This window comes from Impatiens glandulifera, chromosome 3 (genome assembly GCF_907164915.1).
Source record: "Impatiens glandulifera chromosome 3, dImpGla2.1, whole genome shotgun sequence".
NCBI classification, from domain to species: Eukaryota; Viridiplantae; Streptophyta; class Magnoliopsida; order Ericales; family Balsaminaceae; genus Impatiens; species Impatiens glandulifera.
In genome coordinates this window covers 54,096,585-54,103,948 of record NC_061864.1, presented here as the reverse complement: position 1 = coordinate 54,103,948, position 7,364 = coordinate 54,096,585, and the positions used below count along the sequence as shown (strand labels likewise).

General features: G+C 28.5%; 1 long non-coding RNA gene across 2 annotated transcripts; it reads right to left on the bottom strand.

The window, feature by feature from the left end:
- Window positions 1–2,232: 2,232 nt before the first annotated feature.
- On the bottom strand, window positions 2,233–5,955 carry LOC124928616. 2 transcript variants are annotated; one of them, XR_007098568.1, is made up of 5 exons: window positions 5,917–5,955; window positions 5,734–5,845; window positions 4,938–5,005; window positions 2,877–2,962; window positions 2,233–2,443 (listed from the first exon to the last, which is right to left on the bottom strand). It is a non-coding gene; the product is annotated as an uncharacterized LOC124928616 (long non-coding RNA). The 2 variants fall into 2 exon arrangements; XR_007098567.1 differs by having other exon boundaries at window positions 5,734–5,923.
- Window positions 5,956–7,364: the final 1,409 nt, after the last annotated feature.

Sequence of the window (7,364 nt, the reverse complement as noted above, 5' to 3'; positions counted from 1 at the left end):
CACTCTAGCAAATCATTACACTAAGAGCATTATAGAAGATACAGTTGTGCAAAAGGTGGCCCTCAATAACCAATTCATTATGGCTTCATGGATGAGTTGTTGCAACCAATTTTATATGGCTTCATTGATGAGTTGTTTAATGAACAACGTTCAAGTAATGTGTTCAAAACACTTGGTATACACACACCATTAGTATTGTTAGAGGTGGCTTTTGCGACAAATCTGTTATGTACAAACATTAACATTTAGAAGAAAAAAAGGACTTTCAATGCCGATTTCTGTCCATGATACTCTGTTACTATTCCCTGCACCACAAAAAATTACAGTAAATGAGTTTATCAAGAGAAAAAACAAAGTTTAAGGCATGTTTGATGCGGGATTATTTGAAAATAATATTGTTTAATGATAAAGTTAATTATTTAGGTCAAATGACCAAAAATACCTTTAATGAGTTAATTGGGCATACATTTTGTTTCATCTTGATTATGATTCTGATTCGATTCATAAAAACTTACATTTATTAAGTACAAAAAATATCATAATGATACAGAAAATATAACTATACCTAATGAAGTAAAAAATAACAAAATAATTCTGAAAATTAATTGAGACAAATAAAATTTCAGATAGCGCACATAACACAAGCACTTTAACATTTACAAGAGAGGACAAGGCTAATGAGATATTGCAGAAGTGTACAAGAATCCATGAGGAAAAATTAAATGATATTAAAAAAAATGGACTTACCATTTTGGAGTTTGACTTGCTGCTGTTTCGATTAGTGACCAAAGATTTCTCAATTTGTTGTCACTTCTTAGTAGAACCAGTTCCAACTTCAAACACAATAGGGAGATCATTCATCATATTGAAAAGTCGCATCTTGGAACAATAAATTCAAAATTTTCATAACATGTGTAAGAACATAGAATTTTGATCGAATTCAATCTTACAAATCACAAAACAAATATTTTAAGCTCATATATCTATGAAACTTCTATTTCTTTTCTTTTAATTTTAAAGCCTGTGTGTATATAGATTTAACACAAATTTGACTTCTAATAATAAAACTTAAGTTTTGTTTTAAAAGTGATTTCATGTAGAACGGCATCTACGTGAAATATATTTTACAGAAAAAAGGGTTTACAAATTAGGCCATCTTGAACACGTTTCACTTTATCTTTTTTTAATAAAGGGTAAACTTTTCATTAATGAGAAAATTGTTGTGAATGCAAGAATCATTCAAAAGAACGTGTCACTTGATATGAAACATTGTATTAAACAATACAACTAGGAAGAAATATTTACCTGTCAGATATTTTAAAAACATATCTGGTAGTTAAATAGAAAGAAACAGAAATCAACCAAGCATCACTATGAGCAACAAAGAGAGCTAACCAATGCTTCTTCAGCATACCGTCCCTAGAAACATTTATACCAATTAAAGGCTCGGGATACTCTAGAGGCACTTCTTGAAATGGTATAGCAGCCTCCCAGCACTCATTCAGATATCCATATAGACACATATTCTTTTTCTCTATCATGTGGTTGTTGATAGAGAATGAGAATATGTGTTTATATGGATATCCGAATGAGCAGTGGGAGGCTGCTATACCATTTCAAGAAGTGACTCCAGAATATCACGAGCCTTCAATTAGTATCAACTTTGTTAGGGACGGTATGCTGAAGAAGCATTGGTTAGCTCTCGTTGTTACTCACAGTGATGCTTGGTTGATTTATGTTTCTTTCTATTTAAGTGTAGCTATAAATTATATAGGCTTTTACCCAATGTCGCCGAGTGGAACACCATGACATGATATGATGTAATGCTTCATAAAAGGATTAATTATTGTCGCCTAAAGAAAGAAACAAATTAATGTAAGAAGAATAACGTATCAATAATGCGGGGAAAATTTTCAATAAAACAAAAGTTATCTTACCTTTAGCTGCTTCTTTCTGAATATGACTCCATAATTGATAACCAATAGGAGCTTATATCAAAGAGGGTGATATGTGCAGAAGTTATGTGATGAATATCCTATTGAAGAATGAGGAGGAAATGTTCGACTAGCCTGTTATTACCTGTTATTACCCTGATCTGGTTTTAAAGTTTTAGAGCATCTAGCTACAAGTTGTGTAAACTCTAGAAAATCATTACACTAAGAGCATTATAGAAGATATAGTTGTACAAAAGGTGGCCCTCAATGACCAATTCTTTATGGTTTCATGGATAAGTTGTTGTTACCAATTTTATATGGCTTCATTGATGAGTTGTTTAATGAACAACGTTCAAGTAATGTGTTCAAAACACTTGGTATACACACACACCATTAGTATTGTTAGAGGTTACTTTTGCGACAACTCTGTTATGTACAAACATTAACATTTAGAAGAAAAAAAGGACTTTCAATGCCGATATCTGTCCATGTTACTCTATTACTATTCCCTGCACCACAAAAAATTACAGTAAATGAGTTCATCAAGAGAAAAAAACATGTTTAAGGCATGTTTGATGCGGGATCATTTGAAAATAATATTGTTTAATGATAGAGTTAATTATTTAGGTCATAACCAAAAATACCTTTAATGATTTATTTGTGCATACATTTTGTTTCATCTTGATTATGATTCGATTCATAAAAACCTACATTTATTAAGTACGAAAAATATCATAATGATACAGAAAATATAACTATACCTAATGAAGTAAAAAATAACAAAATAATTCTGAAAATTAATTGAGACAAATAAAATTCTAGATAGCGCACATAACACAAGCACTTTGACATTTACAGGAGAGGACAAGGCTAATGAGATATTGCAGAAGTGTAAAAGAATTCATGAGGAAAAATTAAATGATATTAAAAAAATGGACTTACCATTTTGGAGTTTGACTTGTTGCTGTTTCGATTAGTGACCAAAGATTTCTCAGTTTGTTGTCGCTTCTTAGCAGAACCAGTTATAACTTCAAACACAGTAGGGAGATCATTCATCATATTGAAAAGTCGCATCCAGGAACAATAAATTCGAAATTTTCATAAAATATGTAAGAACATAGAATTTTGATCGAATTTAATCTTACAAAATCACAAAACAAACATTTTAAGCTCATATATCTATGAAACTTCTATTTCTTTTCTTTTAATGTTAAAGCCTGTGTGTATATAGATTTAACACAAATACGACTTCTAATAATACAACTTAAGTTCTATTTTCATAAGTGATTTCATTTAGAATGACATCCACGTAAAATATATTTTATAGAAAAGGTTTACAAATTAGGCCATCTTGAACACGTGTCACTTGATCTTTTTTTAATAAAGGGTAAACTTTTCATTAATGAGAAAATTGTTGTGAATGCAAGAATCATTCAAAAGAATATGTCACTTGATATGAAACATTGTATTAAACATTACAAGCAGGAATAAATATTTATTTGTCAAATATTTTAAAAGCATATCTGGCACTTAAATAGAACGAAACAAAAATTAACCAAGCATCACTATGAGCAACAACGAGAGCTAACCAATGCTTCTTTAGCACACCGTCCCTAGAAAAGTTGATACAAATTGAGGGCTTGGGATACTCTAGAGGCACTTCTTGAAATGGTATATTAGTCTCCCACTGCTCATTCAGATATCCATATAAACACATATTCTCTTTCTCTGTCATATGTGGTTGTTGATAGAGAAGGAGAATATGTGTTTATATGGATATCCGAATGAGTAATGGGAGGCTGCTATACTATTTCAAGAAGTGCCTCCAGAGTATCCCGAGCCTTCAATTGGTATCAACTTTGCTAGGAACGGTATGCTGAAGAAGCATTGGTTAGTTCTCGTTGTTACTCACAGTGATGCTTGGTTGATTTCTGTTTCTTTCTATTTAAGTGCCAGATATGTTTTTAAAATATTTGATAGATAAATATTTCTTCCTGGTTGTATTAATGAGAAAATTGTTGTGAATACAAGAATCATTCAAAAGAACATATCACTTGATATGAAACATTGTATTAAACAATACAACCAGGAAGAAATATTTACCTGTCAGATATTTTAAAAGCATTTCTGGCACTTAAATAGATAGAAACATAAATCAACCAAACATCACTGTGAGCAACAACAAGAGCTAACCAATGCTTCTTCAGCATACCGTCCATAGAAAAGTTGATACCAATTGAAGGCTCGGGATACTCTGGAGGCACTTCTTGAAATGGTATAACAGTCTCCCACTGCTCATTCGGATATCCATATAAACACATATTCTCCTTTTCTGTCATATGTGGTTGTTGACAGAAATGGAGAATATGTGTTTGTATGGATATCCGAATGAGCAATAGGAGGATGATATACATTTTCAAGAAGTGCCTCTGGAGTATCTTGAACCTTCAATTGGTATGACTCTTTTTTTTTTATATATATATATATATATAAAAAGAGTGAACCGAATTTAGCCACACAGTAAAAATAATAATTTAATGATACCCAAATTAATAGTACAAGATAAAACATGATAATTTTTAAAAGCTCTTTCCAAATTCCAATCAATTAATGCAAGAAGAGGTATATGAAGACATATTAAGTACATAATCAACTTTAAATCAATTATTACTAGAGAGTGAACACCTAATTTTGATAAAAAGACATAAGTATATGGAAAATTCAAATATTTAAAATTTGTTAACCTCCTAATTACTTCAAATATAGTTCTCTCTATAATATGGTTAAAGTATTCAAATAACTGAGAATAAAACAAGAGAATGTTAAAAAGGTTTTCATCCTTAATACTATCATTTGACATGGCAAGACTCACATAATTGAGGTATTGAATGGACCTCTTTGAAAGTAATGAATCAATTAGCTTTCTTAATATATTGATTTCAAGGCCTATAGTATGTGGAATTTCGACACTGAATGAAAATCAGAAACAATAAAGTAAAATACCTTATCATTATCATGGTAACCCAATAGTTCACTTCTTCCTTCATGAAGACCATCTACCAGCATCCTACCTGGTAAAGTGAGTGGCATTTAGCAGAAAATCCACAGGAAATTGAAAGTACTTAAAGGGGAGTGTTGAATTCAAACTATGTTCGCATAAAGTAAAATATGTTGTAGACAAACATTAAACTGGTTCATACACACCAACATGATCCGTCACAAAATATAGGCCTGAGTAAGGTAAATAGTGACTTGCAAAAGATATAGGAGATGAACCAAGTCTTTCCACATTACTTGCATAGAGTACACAAGGGGCCACATTTCTAAGAGGACCTTCATAATTATTAGCAAACATGATTCATATAATCATCTGTCATTGTCAAATTGAAAGTAGAAATCTTAACAGTCGTTGCAGAATTACTATCCTAATTCATTACAGAGGAGAACATTTTTGAACTATCTTCCAATTCAAAAAGTGGACAAATATGGCTAAAATCTAAAGAGCTTCCCCCTTTGAATACTAACCAATTTTTTTAAGTTCTATTAAACAAAAACCTCTAAGTTGGCTACAATTGAATGAATTGTCCAAGCAAAACACTAAGAAATAGAAGGAATTGTCTTCATAGTTCATCATCAACTAATCCAGATCAGATCTGAATTACTAGTACACGTTCATAAATATATGAACAGTTATGCCACTTTGAGCTTCAAATAACTCTTAAACAACACATCAAGAAGAGACCTAATTGAAGATGAAAAACTTACAGACCTCAAATGGTCGGAGAAGAATGTAACTAACCTCGTGCGTGCGACAATCTGGCTGCGGAGAGTCGATGGATGATAGTGCAGATGAAGGCAATCCCTAATGGTCGGAGAAGAATGTAACTAACCCCGTGCGCGCGACAATCTGGCTGCAGAGAGTTAGAAGGATGATAATACAGATGAAGGCAAGCCCTAATGTTTGGAAAATGATGTAACTAACCCTCGTGTGCGAGACAATCTGACTGCGGAGAGTCGAAGAATGATAGTCTGGCTGACTGATTAGGCAAACAAAGGATTTTTAGGTTAGAAAGAATTGGTTTGTTTGTTTAGAAAGAAAATGACCACCAAACTTTTCTAAATAATTAAAAACTAATTCCTAATTTCAAAATATATATTAAAATTTTATTATTAAATATAATATAATGTTTAATTTATTTATTTTTGATTTATATTATTTTTTACTTTTAATTTAATTAAATTTAAATACTAATTAAATAAAAGACAGAGGTTAATTATAAAAGAAATTAATAATGTTTTTAATTTTTTAAAAATTATTAATTAAATTTTAATGTAAATAAAATTTAATTCAAATTTAATTTTTAAAATTAAAATAATGAAATAAAATATTTATAAAGTTTAAAAATATAACATTAAAAATATTAAATTTAAAATAATTAAATTTTAATGTTTTAAAGAAAATTTGTATATAAAAAAATAAAGGTGGTTGAATATGTATAAAGGTGGACAAAAATGAGTATTTTGTGGTAGTGTGAAATTTGTATGTATTTCCTTTAGTATAGATATTTTGTTTTTCTCAATTAATCGTTTTTCAATTTTTGTAACAATATAATTTTTTTTATAATGTCATTTTATTCTTATTATAATATATATATATATATATATATATATATATATATATATATATATATATATATATATATATATATATATATATATATATATATATATATATATATATATATGGTCCATATATAAAAATACTTAAGTATATACATAATTAATATTTGTTTAAAATCTCAAATTTACAAGTTTATAATTAATTATTTTTTTTAAATAGAAAACGGAGGAATTTCACGTATGATTAGTTAGTTGGTAAGGTAAATTTTCAGATTTTTATTATCTTATTATATACAATCATTTTTTCAATTTTTTTTAGTAATAATATTTTTTAATTCAAACTAACAAAAGTGATAACAAGAAAAAGAAATAGATCATATTATTGAAAACACTTCATCTTCCTTGATTTTTCTCCTAAATATTATATCTTTAATCAACATTAAAAGTTAAGAATTTAAATATACTTTTTTAATTTTTCAAACTTTTTAAATTCTTTTCAACACTTTCAATTTTTTTATTTCAGTTTCCTTAATTTAATAACAAAATTCTTAAAAACAATATAAATGTTTTAAACAATAATATTATAAATTAAATTAATAAATATTTATTAACTATTAATTAAAACATGTCAAAATATTACAAATTATTTTTTAAATTTACTTTATATTATATTAAATTTTAATTTAACTATTATTAATTCAACATGTACAATGGTATTTAAAATATTTTTTTAATAAATATATAAACTATGAAAATAATAGACTATGTTTAACACGATATTTTTGGTGTGTATTGATATTTTAAAATTAT